This window comes from Zootermopsis nevadensis, unplaced genomic scaffold (assembly GCF_977971745.1).
Source record: "Zootermopsis nevadensis isolate Lab colony 2312 unplaced genomic scaffold, Znev_1.0 Znev_ptg000007l, whole genome shotgun sequence".
NCBI lineage: Eukaryota > Metazoa > Arthropoda > Insecta > Blattodea > Termopsidae > Zootermopsis > Zootermopsis nevadensis.
In genome coordinates, this window is record NW_028259139.1 from 12016834 (window position 1) to 12041455 (window position 24622).

Genomic DNA, 24622 nt, shown 5'->3' on the forward strand with positions numbered 1-24622 from the left:
CAGGCATCAAAAGTGGTAAGGGTCTTACACAACACGACGACACACAACAAGAAGTTCTCCGGTATCCTAAATGTGTGCTAAATACCAGCCCATCTCATATATCCTTCAAAAAACGCTCTGTAGTTTCAGTTCCTGGGGTTGGTAATCTAATAAGTATTTGTTGTAGCCAATTACCTAAAATATTTCCTACCCATGTACAGTATGGACCAGATAACTTGTTAGCTGAGCTCCCTAGTGCTGTGGATAGTTGCACTCGGCACGGCCTGGTCCGCGCACGGAACGGCCTGGTAGAACGGACAGAAAAAGCGTGGAGGTGCGCGCGCAGTGCTTATAACCTTGCTCTTCACCTCCCGCACCCTGAACTCGCAAGTAATCTGGTCCTTACCATATTTACGTCCCGCTTCCACCAATTTCTATGAGACACATCTTTCCACAACTTCTATACGATAATATACAAACGGAAAACAAAATCCTACACATGGTATATAGTACCGCTGTAATTTAGTGTACAATTCTCAGTTATATTTCATTGAAACAAAATACCAAACAGCAAAACAGCTTGGAACGTGACAGTTCATTCCACGCCCGTAGAAAATTTATAGTACTGTGTACACATGTCATTCCACTTGCTGGTCACTCTGGTGATGCCACAGTGACACCAACTTGACCACATGTGTGGGAGGTCGGAGGAGTACACATCAAAACAACGTTAACAGTAAAGTACATGTAACTACAGACAGATAAAGTGCACTATCTCCGGATACTCCCGGACGAAGGATCCTATAACAAATTAAAAGGTAATTTACTGTGTTCCCTTCAATCGATATTCGTATCAGTTCATAACGAGAAATATCGGAATATTCTGGTCTTCAACTATTTAAAACACAGCGGTAACTGTATGTGACACGTGCTTGAACACTCAGTAAGTCTCTGCCCGCAGACCTATTCTGACTGAGAATTATAGTGGTTTTTCTCGGTCCCTCCAATAAAATGCTGGGTTAGTGATGTTTTAGTATTCTTCTTAACCTTCAGTGAAAGAAAACGAAACAAAGAAAGGATACACAAAGAACTCTCTTCTTCTCTACTCTATGTGACTTAACGAAATAAGGCGATGCACCACTGAACACGATGGAAGAGGACTGAGAATAACCTACACTATGCATCCTGCATTCAACAAAGTGGTAAAGCTAACAATGAATTAGCACCTCCGAGATTTAAACACAGCCCTTGAATGAGAAGCTGTCCCCATGAGTAAGAAGAAGTAATACGTGCTACAGCAGAGGAACACTGTCGAAACACTGATTTAAATGATGCTACTAACCACGACGTAAAATCAAAGACCACGCTAAAACTCGACGTCCTGACGTAGGAAAAATTTCGTCCATAACATTGTGTAAAACATATTTTACTGTGAGAAATAAGTCAAACAGGTACACTTTGAAAAGAAACTCTATATTCTGAAAGTTCTATCAACTGCAGGACAATTTCATATTGTGTGAGATTTCAGGTCCACACGATGACTGTCTTCTGGATTGTAGCGCCGTGTAATACGGTAGATGTCTGCCGACGTTTCAGAGGTTATTGCTTCCTCTATCACTAGGCATATCCCTGACGAAGACAGGTAGACAGAAACACCGAGTTATAACATCAAATACATTAATGTCTAAATATTCCATATCATCAAACCTAAATAACTCATACCAAGAATTCAAACAGCAGATACTGCTGTCAGAACAATCAGAACCTACCAAACACAGGACAACTTGCATTACTCCTATAAACCCATCACATCTGTCCTGACGTGTAGGATAGGCCACATTCTGACTTGCATTTCCAATTCCCCTTTATGGATTTCTTTTGTACTCATCAAATATTTCTGACGCCACAACGTCTCGTTCCTGTGACGTCACCGCAGTGATGGGGTGTTTAATGGTTTTAGGAAACAGGATACCGTAAAAGGTAGCGTCTGCATCGTGTTGTCCAGTTTCAATTCATTGCAGGCGATACGCCAGAAAGTGTAAACATACGCTCAAGACAAGACAGTCTGTGCGTGGCCTAAGAGGAATCACAGCACTTAAACAGAAACGGCATCTATCACACATAGGCAAACGAATGTGGATTTAATCGGATAACATCATCAGAAAGAAACCAGAAACAAAATTTTACCACTAGAAACACCAACTGGTTAATACTGTTTTAGGAAATAATACCTGTTATTATGATAATAACACGTTATATATAATTACAAAATTAAAAGTTGTTGAAACAGCTGGAATATATAGTTACTACTGGCCCTCGAAGGGTTAAAATTAATCCTGGAGAAATATGAGGTGAAAAACTGCACTCGACTGAGAAATAAGATCAACTGTCGGTCTCTTGTGGACAAGGAGTTAAACCTCTTATATGCTGTTACAAATACATATATTTACAAGCGACAGAATATAGAGGACAGATCAAATCATGGTGAGTAGGTGAGGATTTGGAAGCAGACGGTCGTGGTCTGTTACAAGGTACTATCTCGACACTCATCAGATGAAACTGAAGAAAACCAACAAAAACGTGTTAGTAATGTAGCCGAGATTCGACCGAGGACATTCTCTACAGTGTTATCATTACACCAACCTGCATGTTCAATGGATCTGACGATTAATTGAACATCCATGAATTAAATTTCGTGAGTGAACTGTTCACGAGAATTCTCAGTTTTCCGACTAGATGCCATAACGTACTAACACCCGCTGTTGTATTCTGTTTTCAAATTAAGTGCTCTGAGCACATAGCGCCTCACACACTCACCCCTAGAGGTTAATAGCGCACGTCACATCTACACGACATCAAATAAAACGGGACGGCAAGATGAAAGTAAAATTGCTTCAACACCCTCGCAGTTTATCAGAGGTGGACGGCCGTCTCCTTCATTTTGGCCAAAATTATGCCAATATACCTCCCTCCCTCAAATGGAGCATAAATTCAGCAGGGTTCATTTCGCCCTCAGCAATATCTGACCCTTTGTACGCCAAGACATTAAAGACGTTGAAGAAATGTACTTATCCCAATTTAACTCTCTATTTAATTTAACGCTCTCCACAAATTCTGAACTATACAGATTAGAGAAAAACGATTTTAAACTTTTTATATAAATGTAAAGACACGAAGCTAAAAACTGACCCATCATCGTCCTGATGATGGAGGCAGCAAGCACTTCTGAAACGTGGATAAACATCTGCCAGGTCACACGTTGCAAAATGCAACGTGACCGTGAGAACCTAAAATCTCACCTCCATATAAACAGTGTCGCATAATGAAAACTGGATCTATTTGAGGGGCAGCTTTGTGTTACATGTCACACCAGGGTGATGTGACGAGCTCAGAGATAAGAGGGATCGCTGCGGCGCGTCGGAATTGGGTTCGAGGTTTTATAGGCTCGAGACACTGGCCATAGTTTCAGTACTCGCGCTGACTACCAACGGGCGCCTGCATTATGGCTTTATTTTATCGCAATGAAACAACAGGAGTGCCCAATTATGCAAATCTTGCCATATGAGGCATGTGTGTGCATAGGAACTTTTGAATCACATTCAACACTCGATCTCACACGTGCCGAGGGGCTTTGAATTATCTTAGTTTGTAGAAAAGTTTAATCCTACATCAGATTAATTTCCCCATCTTGTGAGACATGCTGCAATAAAGAATAATCACCCTCACATGTTCTCTGACCACTTAAGATCACATTTTATAAAACAAAGAGATCATCAAAATACAACATTAAGTAAAACTGTGTACTTCTTTCCAGCATCAATATTGCTACAGGTTTTAAAACACGCAGACGGTCACGGTATAAGAGTCGTTCATCGTCCACCCCCTCATCGCATATTTAATACACACCATAAACAATTTAAACACCAACAAGACACCTGTCATAATACATATTAAAGTTAGTGTGCTGCTAGGAACAAACACTGAATTATTCTTACTTAAAGATGGCCGTCCACTGGGACGTTGTACCGTGTAGACTGGTAGATACTAAAGTTTCAGAGAAGTTTATTGCCATCGCCCTGGTGACGGTGGCTGTAAACATTTCTGAAACGTTAGTCAATATCTACCAGACTACATAATGCAACATTCTATATATATATAAAAAAAACTATTTTCACAATCGTCGGCATAAGAACATGACATTTCACCTATTGATACTTATCTTAAATCAGTTTAGTCAGTGTAGTTGTTCTATAGACAACTTGTGGCAGAAATTAACACTTGCTCTTGCAGTACCAGCGAGTCAAAACTTAATTCACTGCAAATAACACCAATTGTAACATTCTGATTTGGAAGTACAAACAGAACGGACACATACGCCTGTGTCACCCGTCAGGTCAACTGAGATGCAATTAACGGATAGCCCGGCTTGGGGTAACCGTCCAATGTACAGATAATTAAATTAACCGCACAGCTGTTTGTTCAAATGCTTACTTGTAGATACATACAAAACTGCACGGATGACGCACAGTACACTCAGAACCAACAAATGTAAATAGATTAAAGCTCTAAAGACCAACTGTAACAATACGTCCCATCTGCTTCAACAATCAACATATCTTCATTTTGAATTCAGGAGTTTCGTATAACCCTCAGTGATAACAGCGATTACTTCATTAAACATCGTTAACCATTTGATCTTTAAAAGGCGAAATACTTTGTTTTCTTTGCCGTGTGGTCTAAACTTAAATATTATTTACACTAACTTCGCCTTTAAAAATAAAAATATTACTAAGTATTAACTGTAACAGTTAAAATTTTCTAGATTATACTCCACCCTCCACATCTTAATTTCATCACGAAGCCCGAGCGACAAGGTAAAGTTCTAATAATGTCTCAGAAGCACGCGTGATTTTGACAGAGCTGCCACGAACAACACGAATTTTGGACAAGTTTGACTTCATTGTAAAATTGGCACATGGTCAATATCAACTGTTCCCCTAACTCCACCCAGCCTCTGTACTTCGGTTTATAGCTTCAACATGTAGGACTATTTACTTAATTATTCAGCAAATCAAAAAATACTCGACTGACCTTCCTCGCATTCAGCTGACTCGGCTGCAATGATTCACCACACAGAATGCCCGTTCACTAAACACCTTACACCAAAGCCCTATTGTAACCCATCAATTTCCTTAGGCAATAAGAGCACATACAGGCTTAACACATTTCCTTTGATTGGTATCGTAAACTAATCTGAATCGAACTTCGAACACAGCACAGCCTATTTTAAGTTTGTCGTGGTTTTCCTCGGGCTGGAATATTACTTTGAAATAGCAAGGGACCGGACCACCTTTAACAATTCACTGTTCATAAACACACTTTAAACCGCATTATGTAAACTTTATATGATTCATACTCAGCTAATTATGGCTAAAATCTATACCATTAGATAAACCACGAAGTAATTCAAAATGGCAGCCTATATGATGAAATGTGTACACGACTATTATTTATAACGCGCTTTCTCTGAATGCAAAATTCAAAGTTGAACTGAATCTTTGATTCAGTCTGCATCGTCACGTATCACTGAAATAATTATAAATTAACACTTCAAACACACACACACACACTCTAACACGACACGACAAAGCAACCATCTTACCGCATTTGGGTCAACGGAACTGGAAATACGCTTCGTATCGATAATCGACACTACCCAAAGATACAAGAGGACACACAACACTTTGTGACTCACACTTCAACATATCGATTGAATACACCTCGTATCGCTAAAACCGCAACCTCGAAATTATGATCTATGCCATCCTGAGCCATCTTCTTCTGTGTCTACCCTCGTGTCTCTTTCGTTTACATTTTTAATTGCAATATCCTCCTCGGAATAAAACCTGCATATGAGGACACTAAGCAGAACAAAATCCAATCAATCAGTTGCGTAGTTCCCGACATCAGACATGAACTACTTAAGATAAGTTCAAATCGCGCTGTTCGTGAATATAACAGCGTCCGGTAGGTTAGCATGGCGTAACGCTCTGCACTCCCGCTAGAGTTCGAATGTCGCTCAGACTACCAGTACGTTTTCCATGATTTTCCTCCGTACCTCCAAGCGCACATTACCTGTGCAGCAGTCTAACAGGAGAGTAATTTGAAGCATTCCATGGACGCGTCCTTCAAAAACCTTATATACCCACAATTCACAATAATTTTTCCGGTTCTTTCAATACAGTGTATTCCAAAGATATGTACAGACATTATTACACGAAATATTAACCTTGTTATCAATATACATGTGTTGTATTGACAAGGGGAACTTAACGGTGGTCATTTTGAACACCTATAAGACATTCGCAAGCTCACAAAGTCCCAATGCTGACGTATGTAATGGTTTACTTTATTAAAATGTCTATATTTCATTCAATGAATGTGTATACATGTTTTTGGGACACTCTGTATAACCCCGGTAGATGAATAGCGATGATGAGTAACTTAAAGAGTATATTAATTTATCTGTCTTCCTCTCTCTTTTAAGTTTTCAACAGCACCGTGGTAACTGTGCTATATCACCTACTTTAATATTCACTAACTCTTCTCCACAGAGTGTATTTATAACTTTCGTATGATTCTCAAAATAAACAGCTGTTATTTCGTCAAACATCATGAGCCAGTTGACCGTTGTCATGGAGACACTTTGATGAAGGTACTGAACGTGTACATATTATTTAAACGAATTTCGTGCTTCGAAGAGTAGTCTCTGATCCCAATAAACCACATAACCATGTATGAACTTCATAACGAGAGTGTACTCCATTATTTTCATACAAATACAGTTCAGGCTACGTCATCTGTACGAAACAAACAGTGCTTAGTGACGTCAGTGCCACCGACTGCACTGCTGCATTTCAAAATCGCAAACCCCTCCCCCTCTCCAGACAACGCAACGCAAACTGCAGTTCGAAATATGAAAATCATGATACGAAATCACAAATCGAATATCGCCAAGCAGTTAAAACTCTTCATTCTTATTTGGGAGATCCTGATTTCGAATCTTGGACAGTCTGCTGCCTATCCTGATGAGTCTTTTGTGAATATCACCCGGAAAATTTCTAGGATACTACTTGAACCCTTTGCAGTTTAGTGGTAACTATATATACCACTTGCTTTAACATCCATTAAGTTTGAATTTTATTCATGGGGTGCATTAATGTGTTTCGTATTATTCTCAGCATTAACAGCTCTTCAAACATTAACAAGATGATCTTTGCATTTATGAAATGTTGCTTTTTCTTTGGGGTACGGACCGAATTCTTATAAATTACTTAAAAGATCTTCGGCTTTAAAGGGTTAACATAAGTAATTAGCTCTTCATTCCACATTAATTACACTTCATTCGAAACCATCGATGTTAAAAAGAAATATAAATTAAAAGCGTTGTCAAATAAACCAAGAACCTATAATTCATCAAAGAAATTATGTCGCTACTTTCTTCGATGCCCTTCATTTGTGTACGCAGATTACTTTAACACAAACACAAACTCCTTGTGATTATGCATCACCCCTTGCCTTCATGTGCATACATCGACAAATTCTACTCCAGACTGCCAATAACATCTACGAAACGTGGCAGAGATTGTTTCAAGCTGTATCGAACAAATGTTGGCAAGATGAAATATGTCCCTAAACTGTCAGTGTAGACCTCCCCCCCCCCCCCCCAATGCGAAATTTATTCTAAATCCGTTCAGAAGGTATAAGATAAAACATAAAGGTCATGACCTCCTCATTATATGTATAGATGGTGCCAAAAACGAATAAGAATCATACAAATTCGTGATCATATATCTTATGAAGTTTCGGCTATTTGTAAATTTCAAATATTTTGACCAATATTTAAAAAATAAATTGGAAGTCGCTTGCAGAATATCTGGTGGCATTCTGTAACGGAACTGTGGAACACGGTTACCTTGGCATGTTTACTGTTGTAAAACTTGATTTCACTTTATAAATGTGTCACATAAAGCCATCTCTCTACGAAAGTAGAAGCACGAAACTGGTTCACATGTATGACAAACAATAAATAGTAATTAAATCCATTTCTTAAAACGACTCACAGCCAGCAGCAAGAAAGCCAAATTACAGATAAGCACCGAAAAACAACAAAATGAACTACATTAAGCAATACAAGCACTATAAAAAGTTAAACGTTAAATAAGGAGTCAGTATGAGCTGCAAATGTCCATGCGCGAAACGCAACCTTGTTAATGATTATTATAACGCTACACATTATATTAGCAACAAGACTAACAGTAGTAGTACAATATTTACAGAACAAACAATTATGGCCAACAGACCAAGCAGATGCAAATATATTTGTCTGACTTGGCAGTTTCATTAAGCAGCAATTATGATGAAACGTACGAGGAAAAAATTAACAAATATGTAAACCTAGCAACTGAAATTTGATGATTATGATGATAATAATGATACTAAAAACATTTAAATGAGTCCTCCTTGGGGAGCTGATAGTCGCTGGGATCGTCAAATTACTTATATGGAAACAAAGTTCATTACCGTGCTAACAATAGCCCCTTTGGCCCCTACGATGATCCAGATGAAATCAGTCCACACCATCACAAAGTCCCACCGCTTTAAGATCAATTTTAATATTATACTCCCATCTGCGCCTAGGTCTTACAAGCGGTCTCTTCCTTTCAGGTTGTCCAATACTGCTTATGCTGCATTCAATTTTGTGGATTGTAGTAATTTCTAGACATAATATTTTCACCACTCACAAGGCATAATTGTTTTAGCAGATACAGGTGCAATTTTAACAATAGTGAAGCACCACATTCGCTATTATGTTTTAGTATGCGCCGTACCTGAGCGGCAACTTCTCCGACACTCTTGTAACATAAGTAGTCTAATCGCAACGTTGCAGGCGTTCAGATTATTAAAAACGGGGCTAATATAACACTGATAACATTGTAATCACTAGACATACACGATAGACTTAATTGAATTTAGCATCCATCTTTCTTAAACGACAACTGTTATTTCTTGTACTGCAAACAGAGAAGCCTCACACATTCCCACCTAAAAAGTCTGCTGCTATATGAAGAGAGGAAACGAAGGTTTGGATCGGACTGTACTGCCACATATAATACGTGCTATTTAATTTGATTGCACTGGCCTTGAAAAAAAAACATATCTCGAAGGCACGTACTCCAGAGCAGGTTCTGCAAGAGGGAGATAAAATTAGTATACAAAAATAACTACATTGAAATACGCTTGCATGTGGGTTAAAGAGAGACAAAGTGAGAGTGGTTTTGGTTCAGACAGGCTTGCCAACTAAATACACGCATCAGTATGCACATGTTGTCTCGACTTCTCTGGGGACGCTGCGAAGGATTGAGGAACAGGACTCGTTGGACATACAGCAGTGGCTATACGGACCGCATGTGTCTCGACGGAGAATCTTTCCGTTTCATATCTACTCCCCCCCCCCCCAGGCTAAACTCCGGCTGGACTCAACTTGACAGTTTACGTATATCTGACAAGCGTTGTTTAAGTTGCCTAGCAACTGAGATCAGAGGATGAGAAAACAAGCATTATTTACAACACGTTTACTCCGACTTACGCGAAGTCGTATACCTAGAAAAGGCACGCGAAGCGAAAATAATAAATACAAAGCGTTTTTTTCCCGTGAGCATGATGTTACATGCATAATTACAACGAAATAATAATTACAGTGAGAACTAATGAATAAATAAAGGACAAATACCAAATTTTCAGTGTTTGCCGTTTTATACACACTAAAATAAAATAAATTATATAACTTACATATAATTCTTCATTTAATAAGCGTGCATTCTTCAAAGTCTTGTTGAAATAAGCACTACATTAACAAAATAAATTCTCATTCAAAACTTTCTTTCTGCAATCTTCTGATGAGTCGCCTTCAGTGGACTAGTGTTTAGATTGCTCGTCACTGGACCCAAGGTTTGCGGGTCCAAACCCGGTCGAAGGATTTTTAAGGGTGATAAAAATCCGTAGCTTAGCACAACTTCCTTCGTAGATTTAAGGGCATGTAAGAGAACCTTACGAGCAGACCGTCTGATGAAACTTGAGCATTTGTTTTAGTGTCGAATGAAGCATTACGATGTGATTACGTAGCACAGATGTAAATTGGCCGTTGAAGCTGTTCAATCTACATGAAAATTGAAACAGCTCGATAATTCTTTTGTGAAATTCTCGAATATAAAGTTTCATCGGAACAGGTTTGTTTGTTCTCCGGTTACTTCATGCATATAAACAAGCGGACAATTATTATAAAACACGCTCCGAGGGGCTGCGAAAACGCCTAAAAATGATAAACGAGAAAGGCCTACATATTCTTCAGCTGTCACAGTGGAAATAAAATGGCTTCTGTCATCACTGTTCGGGCGGTATAAGAAATACAGCAGAGTCATAGGTTCGAATCCTGTTCATAACACAGTCATTTAATTTGTGTTAATTAAACAGAGGACTTAAGATGGACCAATCCCTCACCTAAAGCAAGAGTTTAATCAGTATCAACAAATTTGTCCAGTTTTATTTTTATAGGGTGTATACAAATTATCTTTACAACTTTACTTTTATGAAAAACCACACACATTGAGCGTCGTCCGCGAGAGATACTAAAAGTTTTGCCGAGTTCCCTGTAGATTGTAGCGTCCGTATGTTTTCCACTGCACTGCATCCTTCTTTGTAAATGTCAGTTGCCAAGAACCCGTAGGAGGAGGAACAGGGCGTTTAGTGGTTTATCAAAATTAAATCGGATACTCAGTTCCAAAGACGTTTCTGAACAACTTATCACAAGACGTCACATCAAGACCATCGATACGTGATTGGTACAAACAATTTAAGAAAACTTGAGTTGCTGAAGAAGATGTTGAAATGACACTCAGGATCTTTGTCCGCAGTCCACGTAAGTCGACACGAGCTGCAGTACGTGAGTTGCAAATGGCGCATTCGACAGTGCATCGGGCGTTACGAAATCTTTTTGTGTCTGAATGCTTACAAGTTGCAAGTGGCGACGCCAGTTGATAGGGAAACTCCTAAGGAATCTGCAGTAACCATGCTTGAGAAACTGGACAAAGTCAACGAATTCCTGAGGAGCGTAAAATCATATTCTCTGACGAGGCTACATTCCACGTCCGAATCTGGGGTTCATAACAGCCTTATGTTGCAGCGAAGCACATTATATACATCCCCAAAGTTAAAGTGTGGTGTGGCCTGTTGCACGATCGTTCGATCGGATCTTTTTTCTTTGCCGAAGCGACTGTGCCATCCAGAAATTAACTGGATATGCTGTAAAACTTCATCTATCCACATTTACAAGAAATCTAGCCTGCTGTGTTCTTCCAGCAGAACGGCGTATCATTATATTGGAACTTGATTGTGCATTCTTAATCAGCATTTCCCAAATCGATGGATTGGTCACACAGGTCCCATCTCTTGTCCGGCGAGATCACCCGATATCACACCGTGATTTTTTTTCCCTATGAAGATATGCAAAAGACTGTGTGTACCGAACGCCGGTGGCCGACATACACGATTTGAAGGACAGAATTGCAACAGTTGACGCTGACATGCTACAGCGTACATCGACGGAGCTTAAATGTCATTCGGACATTGTACACATGACAAATGGAGCCCATGTTGAATGCGTGTAGTGTTAAGAACAAACTTTGAGAGTTTCTCTCGCAGATGACGCTCAAACAGTGTGTCTATGTCGTTTCATAAAGGTTTTATTACGTGTAAAGATGTAAATATAATTTATACACACCCTGTATTATAAATCATTTCACAGCAACAGAACCATAGAACAAGTTTCAGTAATATATTCTCTGCCGCGTACCGCTTGAAATCCTTTCGCGTACCACACAATTTGGGATACACTGCATTAAGGAATAACAGCAGAAGTAGAGAAGCGTACACCGGATTTCAGACTACACATTAAAAAGACATTTTTTCAATTACAAACCTAGAGGAAAGCGGGATTTAGGAAGGCCAAGAATGAGATGGTCTAAACGGTGTAACTTCAGAAGAACTCCAATGGGTCTAAACTTGTAAAGTAGAAGAATAGGTTAAGAGTCCAATCATGCTGCAGTAGGAATGAAGAAGGTAGTTTGTTGATTTGAGGGTCAAGAAATGCTAGTTCACGAGGCCAACAACATGTCAGGCAATAAAACATTTGGATTGATTCAAATATGGAACCAAAGCGTATCAAAAAGACAACCGGAAATCAATAGTGGAAGTCTAGCGAGTACTGTCATGTGTTAATTAACACCACAGCTTGTCAGGAAATATTAATTGGAAAGCAGTCGATAAAATATCGATATTGGGGAAAGCGAGTACTGTCGACAGCTCTCAGCAGAATTAAGTCTTTTATAAATATTTACTTTTACTCTTCCCCTATGAACTTTCATTATTTTAATCTGCATACGGTAACAGCAGAACAAAATCAAATAACGTTACAATAAAAAAATAAATCTGTAGCAAACACCCATAGAGCGGAAAGCAGAACAAAATTCAATAACTCCACGCTGATAAGTTTTGTAACTAAGAAGAATTGTGAAGCATACCAGATGAATAATAGAGCAATGCATTCCAGAGATGTGCCCACAATATAAATGTTTAAAAACACTAATTTTATCGTTTGGTTAGCTCCTCCGTCATGAGAATGCGGTCTCATTTCTAAAACATCATTCTACTTTCTGAAACAAGGAGTGTCGTTCTACACAGAGATAAAACAATCCAGCTAAAATATGCAAACCAAAACAGAACCTGCATATGTCTATATTCTATAACGCTGCGCTATGTAGTCTGATAGATACTGAACGACGTTTCTGAGGGTCTTACTGCTTCCATCATCAGGAAGACATTAAGATTTTCAGGCGTGTTCGTAAGAGTTGCTATAATGCGATTATTAACTTCTCCATAACTGTCTGTCCGTACGAAATTTCGTATCTGAAAGTTGTACTAAAATGTACCGACATTAGAGTGAAGGATGTTTGAGTTGTAGACGAAAACACATTTCATACCCAATACACTTACACAGCAAATATTATTGTTTTCGAGGCAATTAAAAGGGCAGCATTATTTATACCGTTATCTCGTTATTCCATGACTGTTTGAACCGATTCTGATATAATTTCACATCGAATGTCCTTGACCGTCGGTCCCAATTCTTCTGCGTTTTTTATGTAGGACTACATTTGCGACGTAGAAATTTTGGACAATGCTTTTCTCTTTTAAAACGGAAACAGCTCAATTTAAACGGCGTATGAACTGGAAACAATATTACAGTAGTCACAAATATCAAGCAGAAAGGGATCTTGAGGAAGATGAGAAATAAATAGGGACAAAGCAAAGAGATAAAAGAAATAAATGGGTAAAGGAAGTGGTGAAAATGGAGACACGAAATAAATAATTCCTTCTCAAATTTGAATGGGCTTTTCACTGTTATAAAATAAATAACAAAATAAATTTAAATTTGCCCTTTGAAGTCGAAGATCGTCTCAGTAACATTTAAAACCGAGTGCGTACCTCAAAGAAAACACAACACTTCACCATTACAAATATAAATAGGTTAACGCTGTTTAAGGAAATAATCCCTCTTTACAGTGAGAATCATACGAAATACATAAATATAAAACGCTGTGTTACTGATTGTTAAAACAGCTGGTACATATAATTACAATTAAGCTTTAAAGGGTTAATTATGACGCCTACAATTAACATAACAACACAGACTGAGGGCGTCTGAAAATATTAGAACGTAAAAGAGAAGGAATTAAAGCTGGAGAATATTACATTTTAAGGAGCTTCAAATATTATCAAGGTAGCAAAATCAAGAAAAATTAGATGGGTGAGGCATGTAGCACGCACGGAAGAGATGAGAAATGCGTAAAAATGTTGGTAGTATAACCTAAAGTGACGAAGCAATTTGAAAGACCGGGGAAGGATTTGGAAGTGAAAGGATTTCATTAAAATTAATATTAAATAAATAGGGTGTGAGTGTGTGAGCTGGATTAATGTAGTGCCAGTGGTGGACTCTTGTGAGTACGGTAATGAACCTTCAAGTTTCACAAAATCCGAGAAATATGTTGACTAGTAGAGGGTCTACAGGCTTCCCAAGTAAATTAATTTCCTATCGGTTACGATTAATATTTTCAGTATCGTCCGATATCAAAATCTCATTACATTCCCCTTATGACGATACCCGGATCACAAGACCAGTCCTGAGTTTGCCAAGCCTACCTCATACGACAGATTCACAATTCAACTCTGCTGTAACATAAATGTTCATCCGTTCGTCCACGAAAGTCCTTTATCCAAATACCAGCGACTATAAAAAAGACACACTCTATTCATGTCATCCCAGGGGAGAGGTATGTGTTTGAATACGTTAATCCCATTTAAACATAGTTCAAATCCCAATTCACCTCCGTTGCCATGCAACGCGTTTCAAACGATTATCTTGTAAAGGATGCTGTTTATTTTTCATACACATCTCCTGTCAGATAATGAGGAAAGGGAGGTCATCTTGTGCATCTCATGAAAGACTTTGTGATTTATCGGAAAGAAAACCTAATTTGGTGGTTGAATATCAAGTTGGTAGGAGGAATACAGAACCCCCTCGAGGCAGAGGACTGAAAAGATGTCGAGAGGATCATCTGAGGCATAAAATTGTCGAGTAAGACCCTCTTCGCAGATCTTATCTGCGTCTCTCAGACGAGACAGAATTGATGTCTCGTGCTAGATCTATCAATTTCTCCCTCATACGGTATTCGTAACACGCTTTCAGATCCCGGGATGTTGCGGCAAAGTAGATTTATTTGTTTCAGCGTTGCTTGTCACGTGTGTGCCAAAATTCTTAAAACGAAACACGTTATGTTAGCAATTTCGAAATCTTTTGAATGATCAGTGTGTATAAAAGGCTGGAAGACTGAAAATCAGTCTATCAATAAATCTAGTTTTGCCTGGGTACTGGCTCGCTGGAGGTTTTATAAAAAGGCATTGTCATTCCACACGTAGAACTCCGGTTATAACAGACAGTTACAGACTTTTACTCTGTGAACTGTGAGATAGGTGGGACAAATAGTTCGAACTCCGGTCGTCCAGCCTATGCCCAGTCGCTATTCTGACTAAGCTACATCGGGTAATATGTTTTGCAATTCTTTTGTATGGATATGAAAAGAAGTTATCGTGGTTAAAGAAGCTAAGATAAAATCCAGGCATTTGCTGTAAGGACTGAAGAAAACCACGACGTGCGTCAGACAGAATACTCGGTCTCAGTGCCGAGGTTTGAACCCGAGACCTGACGAGGACATAGCAAAGTGATAAATATTTTCTACAGTTCTGAAATGTTTCTACACTCACGCAAAGACAAGTTCAAAATTCTGGTTCCGTCATGTCGATTGCAACATCAGCCAGTGACGTAACAAGAGACATTTCTGTTCAAACCACATACTCAGACGTCAGAAGGAAATGGAAAGATATAAAAAGTACCTAGCACAATTAGTCACTTGGAACTGAGCACATCCAATCCGCCCCTGCGTTAGGAAGGCTTCATTTATGATCCGACAGCTGCAACCAATCACCTTGTCCCAAACACGCGCTGAACTGCGTGTTTGAATATTTATCGAGCAGTCAAGGCCTGCTGATTTTTTTAAGTTCCACGCACTCAAAACTGTTGCTTAACTCGCTATTCAAACACTATCATTAGCTGAAACGATGCGTATTTTGTAACAAACGTACAAAATATTTTGAAACCAAAAGTAAAATATTTTATGTCGTTCATGTCATACGTTTCCGTAGATCGAGTTCAGTGTACAACTTTCGCTTACGTCGAATTCGCAAAAAAATTCAGTGTTTTGGCAAACACCGCAGTTTCCTACATAAGGTTTAGAAAAACGTCTAAACATTACATGTTCACCCTGACGATGGCAACTGCAAGTTTTGTCGAAACGTTGTTTAATTGGCAACATCTGACGCGGCTCGTCCCCGAAAGGCAAAATATATTCGTTCTTAAATTTCCACCAGTTCCTACTTTGTAGTAGAGACCCCTGACAACACACAGAACCTTGCAACCAGTCCTCCCACGCGATTAGCAGTGTTGGTATATAAAAAATTCCGAGAATCTCTGAGGCCGACAGTACTCAGTCCTTTAAAGCCCAGTGGTAACTATTTATCCCACCAGCTTTAATAATAACTCTTGCAGTTTCTGTATGTGGGTTTTGTAAGAAGAATGCTGTCTTCTGGGTTGTTGCGCCGTGTAGTCTGATAGAAGTTTACCGACGTTTCAGAGGTCCTTGCTAGCTCCATCATCAAGGCGATGAAACGTCGGTAAACTTCTACCAGACTACACGGCGCAACAACCCATAAGACAGTAATCTTCCGACTCAACGCCGTGAAAACCTCAATTCCTACAGGGTTTTGTAAGCTTAGTGTTAACATCGGTTATTTCCTTAAACAGCATTAAGAAGTTCATCTTTGTAATGGTAAGGTCTTGTGTTTTCTTTGAGGTACGGACTAAATTATTAAGTAGTATTTAGACGAGCTTAGAGTTCAAAGGGTTAATTATGAAGTTATAGACCCTCTATGACTGATTTGAAACAAATTCCACACGCACAAAGTTGATTGCCCAAGATGTCATTGTATTCTGTCTCCATACGAAACTTGTTTAAGACAGGAATGCAAATTTCCTTGTTGGCACTTGTAACTCGTCGAAACCTTTCAGAAAACATATCACTGAATTATAAGTACCAGAGTGATGCAATACTGCACGAAACAAAAGGATACTACCCACAATTTGGTAATATTTACATGTGGGGGGGGGCTTGAGGTTTATGTCGCTTCATTCTGCTGTGTAATGAATTTAATTTTAATTGAAATAGTAACATTGGGTGATTTGATTCTGAAAGTTTGTTATAATTAATTGTAACTTTGTTCTGCTACACGTCAGGGGAGGTTCTAATTGTCATTCGTGTCAGAAGCAGCAGGGGCGATGGTAACTTCAGCAAACAAGCTCCTCCAAAACGTAACTGTTACTTGTGTCTGAAGTCTGGTTTCCGCTTGATCCTACTATCCTAAAACGCCGCGCCGTCAAAGTAGCACACTGCCTTGCCTTCTGGCCACATAACACTCAATGGTTGCATTAAATCAGTCCGCCACCGGTGTCTACCCTGCGCCGGACTAATCCAATCCACATCTTCGAAACACATTCCTCTAACATTAATTTTAATATACTCCTGCCATCCACGCCTAGGTCTCCCAAGCGGTATCTTACCTTCGGACTTCGCAATGACAATTCTGTAAGTGTTTTTCATCTTCCCCTTAAGTACTACGTGCCCCACCCATCTCACATTCCTTGATTTTATCACCCTAATAATAATATCTGGTGAACAGTGCAATTTTCTCCAGTCTCCTGTCAGAGGATACTCAATAAAAATAGTCAGTACATCCAGTAAACCTGTCGATATCAGAACCGACGGCATTACGAACATAACCTCAACAGAATCATTCCATATAATGCAACAACGTGGTATTGTTAGCACATTTCTCTACTCTCAATCTGTGGTACGTGTTTTTCTGCAGACGTTTTATCTCGAACTAACTGGAGGCTTCATTGCACAGTAAGCAAAAACCAAATTACCCGTTCATTACAGTTTACTGACGTAAAATCTCACTTGCAAAAGGTATATAATTTCCTACTCAAGCAGCAAACGAGATATATGTCAAATCTGCTACAAAGCTGCAATTACGATTCACGTGCACAGTCCACGTCCTTGAAAATGACCGAAAAAGGTCATTCATACACAAATACTTAGTGAAAGGTTATAAAAGATCACAAAAGAAACAAATTGGCAAATATACACTGAGTTAAATTTTATGGCCAGAAGAAGAAATTGCCAGACTTTAAACACAGCAATCAAATGATTATAAAGAAATGGAAGGTAATAAATCTGATATCGGTGAAAGGGTATTCCAAGGCGCACGGAATCGTATTGCATTGTATTCATCAAGATTTGAGAAATGCCATGGAATTGGCTTTAAATGGTTGACATTCTACTGTACACGACAATGTAGAACGTAAATTACACAAAATACACTTATATTAACTAGATACAAGATTAATACGTTTTGCATATAACAACAAAAACTGTAACAGAGAATCAAATAATAAAAGAAATAAATGGATTTAATTACTTAAGGCTATCAGGTATATTAAAAATAATAATGCAGAAAAAACTGGATAAAATAAAAAGAAAAACCTTAAAAATAAAACTCAGCAAGATGATACTATAAATTGTATAAGCCAATGACAAGATCAATCTTGTTATAAGAACCAAAAATTTGGACAACATAAAAATATGGAAAGATGTTGCTGAAACGTGTCTTCTGAGGTGAACGTCACTCACAGATCAAAAGTTATGACATTACAGGGAAACTGCAGATTAATAATATCACAGACAGAAATTAAGACTACATTCATAAAGTATTGTAACGCGCTAAAACAATATAAGAACATGGGTGCACTATGTACTGAACTATGGACAGTAAGGGAAGAAAGTACAAGGGATGACAAAAAAGCCGATTAACCCAACAAAATTTTAATGAGCAAGAAAAAGGACTTTGGACCTAACAGAATTGAATAGAATTGGCGAGCATGCAGATGACTTTCTTGTTAATGTTTACTGATCATTCAGAGCACTCATCACCCTGATGATGGAGGCAGTAAGAAACTCTGAAATGTCAGTAAAATTATATCAGGCTACATGGCACAATAACCCAAAAGACAGTCATCTTCATCAATTTATTGTGATGGTTCCAGTACTTGACAAGACAGTTTCTTAAACTGATACATTTTGATTCTTTTTTTATTTAAATTAGTAAATTTTAAATACAATAACTGTTACCATAACTGTAAAATTATGATTTATATAATTTAGGAGCTTTAAATATAATATAAATTACAATTATGTTGTGTGTAGTGATATGTTACAAGGGACATCAGTGTCAAAATTTGTATAATTAAGTATCTATGAATTATTTAAAACATAAATTTGATAACCAAGTAAGGGATTCAGAACTGAATATGTAACACCCACTTTCATTTTGCACAAACTTTTAGTCCTACAAATCTTGTGTTATTAATAGAACAATAATTTAATAAAAGTTTCAGTAATGAAACTAAATTAGGTCAAAAACTAGCATTATGGGCTCATGTGCACATAATGATATAAATGAACACTTGTAGAGTAAGTTTTTATTGTACACAAGCTACTAAAGAACACAATTATAATTCCTTTTTGTCATGGAAAACTTAATACTTATATAGATCCAATATTAAATTCTTCAAATATAACTCCAAAAGTTTCCATGACAATAGTGTTTGTAATTGGTGACATACAATCAGTATGTTATAAACAATTTGTAAGCATATTTATTATCCAACCCCACAGTAAATTCCACATTGTAGCTAAAATGTTTTGTTACTTATTATTAGTAAAATTAATTTCAATTTTTTTTAATGAAAATTATGTGTTGTTTTCATATAAATAATTATTTCTGTTGATCACCACTTTATATAAAATAACTAGCAGTATAAAACCCCAGGCTCTACTGTCTTCCCAGTTCTATAATTACAATCATTTTTGCAGTATTCATATCTTAAAAAAATGTCCACACTTTACTTTAAGAGCAGTCACAAACAGTGCTGTTGTACTGTACAGTAATTTCAGTAAACAGACAAATGTAAAGAAATCCTTCTCATATAAACCAACACAGCTTGAAATTCTCCAAACCTATACATGATATGACTATGAAACAATGTCTCTGTTGTAAATGTCGACTGGTATCTTTGTAAGCTTAATGCTTTTCACTCAACTCAAAAGCTTCATTTTAGGCTACATGGAACCTATTGTGCATGAGTTACATGTCAATATAACCAATAAAATAACCAATTCAACATCCTTATACATGAGATGTGAAAGACACAAGACATGAGAGTTCATAAACAATAACATTCATAATTATTAGCATTTGATGCAGAATTTTAAAAATCGTGATCAACTCGATTTCTTAACATTATCAAGAACTGATACATACAAATCAATATCACTGCCTGACTTTCAGTCAAGAGAAAGAATTCATTATGAAGCACTCAAATAAGCCTTACCAAGCAACCTAACCTCTACAAACATAAACTTTCATCTGCACCAACGATGTCTACAAAAATCTGCGAACTCGAGCACTAATTATAAAGTACTGTAACAACATCCAGTTACACTAGTACGTTCTGAAGAAGCATAGCAGGCCTGAGATACATCCATTAATAGCATTGTTTCTTGAAAAGGTCTTATTATGAATTTAAGCATTACCAACTATCACACTCCGACTGACCTTGGTTTGGAATCCAGGGCGACTCTTTTCGGAGGCAGAAATCCCGTACAGCTCTTGAATTGTGTAACATTACAAAATCTTCACTTTGGTTATTAAGTTTTATACCACTACGATAAAACAAATGTTTCACAAAACAAAAAGAAAAATCACAAGAACACAAAGAAACCATTCATTACCACAGTGTAAAATGGCCAGTGTTTCCAAACACGTGATAAACACATAGTTACAGTTTTCGCCAGCAGATCGCACAACGCTTCATAAACGTCTCCGCCTATCCAGAAATGATCAACTTCGCTCACTCATCAAACCCCGGTGGCTCAGCCACAAAAAATTATGGATTACAAATATTTTGGCAAATATTAAACTAACTAACTAGATGGCTTACCGAACCCGAAGGTTCATCACCGAATTAACCAAAGCCCTCCACCGGACCCTGTCCTGGGCCAACAAAATCCAGTTTCCTTCAACTCCTATCTCCCATAGATCCCGCCTGAGATTATCCTCCCATCTACGTCTAGGTCTCCCCAGCGGTCTCTTCCCTTCAGGTTTCCCAACCAGTACCCGGTGCACACCTCTTGTCCCATCCATGCGCGCTACATGTCCCGCCCATCTCACTCTTCTCGACTTAATCACCCTCACAATACTGGGGGAGCAGTACAGATTTTTAAGCTCGTCATTGTGCAGTTTTCTCCACGCCCCATCGTCTTCCCTCTTAGGCCCAAATATCCTCCTCAACACCCGATTCTCAAACACCTGCAATCTGTGTTCCTCCCTCTGAGTGAGAGACCATGTTTCGCACCCATACAAAACAACAGGCAAGATTATTGTTTTGTATACTTTAATTTTCAGGTTCTTAGAAATCAGACGGGAAGACAAAATATTTTGGACTGAGAAGTAGCAAGCATTTCCGGAATTTAGTCTCCTCCTAACTTCCTCACAAGTATCATTTTGATTTGTTATTGTTGTTCCCAAATATTTGAACTTTGTAACCCTTTCAAAGGATTTATTAGCTACCCTAAGATAATTTTGCCCGCCTGTCTTCTGATGACGAGATACTAACATGTACTTAGTTTTTTCTGAATTTACTTCCAGCCCCACTTGTCTACCAGCCTCTAGTAAAACTTCTGCGTTCCTCTTTATTGTATTTATATCGTCCCCCAATAAATTAACATCATCAGCATATGCCAATAGCTGATGTGTCCCGTTCAATTGCAAACCCTCCTGCCTACCTTGGACCTTCCTGATGGCGTATTCTAGCGCAAAGTTAAAGAGCAAGGGAGACAAAGCATCTCCTTGTTTTAGACCGTTCTTGATGAGGAATGTCTCAGATACATATTTACCTACTCGAATTTTGCTGCAGGTTTCATTTAAGCACATTTTTATTAGACCCACTAGCTTCTTTGGTATACCAAATTCAATAAGAATATTATATAGCACTTCTCTCTTCACAGAGTCATAGGCTTTTTTGAAATCTATAAATAACTGATGTACAGTCCCACCGAACTCCCATTTTTTCTCTAGTATCTGACGAATGCAAAAGATCTGATCAATCGTTGATCTGTTTCGTCTGAACCCACACTGATGATCCCCAATAGTTTCATTCGCATATGGGGTTAATCTTGCCAAAAGAATGTTGGATAGAATTTTGTATGAGGTTGATAGCAGCGATATTCCTCGGTAATTACCACACTCAGTCTTGTCCCCCTTCTTATAAATAGGAATAATTATGGATTCCTTCCATTGATGTGGCATCTCTTCCTTATCCCAAATTAACTGAATAAGCTTATGGATCCTCATATGCAACCCTTTGCCACCTGCTTTAATTAATTCGGCCGGAATCTGATCAATTCCTGGAGATTTATAACTTTTCAACTTCCCAATGGCTAGTTCCACTTCATCTAAGCTAGGTTCTGGCACCAACAGTTCAGCTGTATGCATTTTAATCTGTCTAATATCACCAGTATTATGAACATTTAAGAGCTCGCTAAAGAAATTTTTCCACCTATTCACAATTTTTATTGGATCTGCAAGCAAATTGCCACTATCATCCTTTACCAAATTAGTCTGGGGTTGATATCCTTTCTTAAAGTTATTAATGCCTCTGTACAGGTCTCTGATGTTTTTTTCCTTATTATTTGTCTCAAGTTCAGCAATTTTGCCCTTCAGGTATTCCCTTTTCTTAGTCCTAAAGGTTCTACTAGCCTCATGTCTCACGTTACATAGATTATCCGCATTTGTTTTGTTTGGGTTCTGCAAACATTGAAATTTTGTTTGCTTCCTTCGATCTATTAATTTGGAACATTCTTCATCAAACCACGGTTTATTTTGCTTTCTCCTGTAGTATCCTAGTTTCTCTTTTGCTGAAATTTTGATGCAGTTTCTGACATTTTCCCACTCCCTGTTGATGTCCACACTTTCATTATCCTCATTTGTCTCTAAAATTTGAAACCTATTCGAAATTTCAACTTGATATTGTTCCTTTGCCTCTCCCTCACTTAATTTTTTCAAATCAAATCTTTCTGTGTCAAAATTTTGTTTAGTTCGTCTACTTACTGAAAGCCGCTCCCTCACTTTTGCTACCACCAGATAATGATCAGTGTCGCAATCTGCTCCTCTGAATGATCTCACATCAATTACATTTGTCTGCCTTCTCTTATCTACTAAAACATGATCTATTTGATTGTGTGTTCTGCCATCTGGGGAAGTCCAAGTGTATTTATGAACATCACGGTGTGGAAATTTTGTACTTTTTACAATTAAATCTTTTGACGTAGCGAAGGTCACTGCTCTGACGCCATTATCATTACTAAGTGCATGGAGACTCTCGCTGCCTATTGTGGGTTTGAAGACATCCTCCCTCCCAATTTTTGCATTGAAATCTCCTAGCAGAATTTTCATGTGATACTTGCCAAATGTATCAAATACTGATTCCAATTCTTCATAAAAGCTATCCTTGATATCATCGCTTTTGTCTTCAGTTGGGGCATGAACATTAAGGACAATGATGTCGCACCAACGTCCTTCCAAAATTACGTAAGACAACCTGTCACTAACAAATTCTACTCTCTTAACTGCTGCCCTAATTCTGCTATGAACAAAAAAACCCGTCCCTAGCTGATGATTGTCATTCCCCTTTCCATAGAAAAATGTAAAATTGTCCACTGGGATCGTGCCCTCCCCTTCCCATCGCACTTCCTGCACTGCCACTAAGTCTAACTTATAATTCCCTAATTCCCTACACACTGATTTCAGTGCCCCAGCCCTATAGAGGCTCCTAATGTTCCAGGTACCAAATCTCATGTCCTTTTTCAATTGCCGTGGTCGTGCCAAAGAGTCCGTCCTGATCCGAGGCTTGGTTGATTTTTTCGTAACACATATTTTTTTTAAAGGTGAAAGGTTGTTAGCCCTACACCCAACCCCCAACCTGGAGGACCAGGGTATCACTCTTAGTCTAGCGCATCTCCTTAGACCTGTCCGGCTTGGGTGACCCTACCATGAGCCGAAGCTCAGGCCGGCATAGCCCTAAGGGTCATTTGAGCACGCAAGCCTCCTCACCCGGCAGATTGCCTTCGACAAGGTGGTGATACCTTCGAGAAGGTTTGGCAAATATTATCTTATTTATATCTTATTTAAAATATTTATATATTTGTGTGTTGAGAACTGTGTATCAGTTGATGAACCAAATGCAGACGTGGTTCAGGTGAAGTTGACACATACGCGTCTTTAAGAGATGAATTGGTGTCTTGGTCAGAACTTTTGCGTTGTTGATTCTTAAGACATCAAAATTCCTGATGCTATACCAGATTAATTCTTAAAAATTAATTTTCGTTCACATTTTAGTACGATTGGTTCTGATGCCGTGTGAACTTGAAGGTGGTTTCAAACATTTCGGAGGACCATATTGATTCCATCACATGGACTGAAGAGATGAAGATGGAAACGATGTATTCTTCTAGAACATTGGTACCAACCTACAAGTTCACATGGCATCAGAACCCAGAAGAACAACAAAGACGATTCTCACGTTATCTGCGATGGTGCTGTGGCATAGAAGAGGGATTATGCAGTCGAATGCCAAAGTAAGATAATTAACTGTGACAGTATAAGATATTTAAAAAAGTTTGTAATGCACAAAAAAATTTGCCTGCTTCTTGAATTTGATTAAATTGGTCTCTAATCC

At 38.3% G+C, this 24622-nt stretch overlaps 1 protein-coding gene across 1 annotated transcript in view; it reads right to left on the reverse strand.

Annotated features, from left to right (window-relative positions):
- Nucleotides 1-20643, reverse strand: part of gus (splA/ryanodine receptor domain and SOCS box containing gustavus) — a 174728-nt gene extending 154085 nt beyond the window's left edge. The window contains exon 1 of the mRNA XM_087344284.1: nt 20443-20643. The gene's annotated coding sequence lies outside the window, so the exon portion shown is untranslated. The remainder of the gene's footprint in view (nt 1-20442) is intronic.
- Between the last annotated feature and the right edge of the window lie 3979 nt (nt 20644-24622).